At 45.1% G+C, this 796-nt stretch overlaps 1 pseudogene; it reads right to left on the reverse strand.

Annotated features, from left to right (window-relative positions):
• Positions 1 to 376: 376 nt before the first annotated feature.
• On the reverse strand, positions 377 to 494 carry LOC124620523 (annotated as a pseudogene).
• Positions 495 to 796: the final 302 nt, after the last annotated feature.

Below are 796 nucleotides of genomic sequence, written 5' to 3' on the forward strand. Positions count from 1 at the left end.
TGCTAAGAAATTTAAAAAATCAAGTACTTTTGGCTTATGTAAGATCAGCCTAGTATGCTGTTTTTCACGGTGTAACACCGTGCGAGCTTTTATTTTGGGGCTATAACTCACATGTTCAGGGTCTTTTGGTACTTCAGCAGAAAGTTATTAGAATTACTAAAAACTGAAACTCCTCCAGGACAGGCCTTGAAGGCCCAGAGGTACCGACCGGCCGCTATGTCTTCCTCAGCCCACAGGCGCATTGGATGCGGATATGGGGGGGCATGTGGTCAGCACACCGCTCTCCCGGCCGTATGTCAGTTTCCGAGACCGGAGCCGCTACTTCTCAGTCAAGCAGCTCCTCAGTTTGCCTCGCAAGGGCTGAGTGCAGCCCGCTTGCCAACAACGCTCGGCAGACCGGATGGTCACCCATCCAAGTGCTAGCCTAGCCCGACAGCGCTTAACTTCGATGATCTGACGGGAACTGGTGTTATCACTGCGGCAAGGCCGTTGGCTATTAGGATTATTACTAACTCAAAAGTACTTGCCATCTGTAGATAATTGTTTATCGACTTAAAATATTAACCGTAATAAACTTGTAGATTTACACTGTTCTCTTGTATCCAAAGAATAACTTATCAGAATACTAATTCAGACATGATTTACGCTCTCACAGCACTAGAAACGATAGGCATATTGAGATAACTGACCGTGGACTATCTGTATAACTAAACGGCAATGAAATGGTGGATATGAAGTTGTTGAACAAACTATCTCTACAATGCGGAGGCGTTCCATTGGATTTATTTAAGAACAG

This window comes from Schistocerca americana, chromosome 6 (genome assembly GCF_021461395.2).
Source record: "Schistocerca americana isolate TAMUIC-IGC-003095 chromosome 6, iqSchAmer2.1, whole genome shotgun sequence".
In the NCBI taxonomy this organism is placed as follows: domain Eukaryota; kingdom Metazoa; phylum Arthropoda; class Insecta; order Orthoptera; family Acrididae; genus Schistocerca; species Schistocerca americana.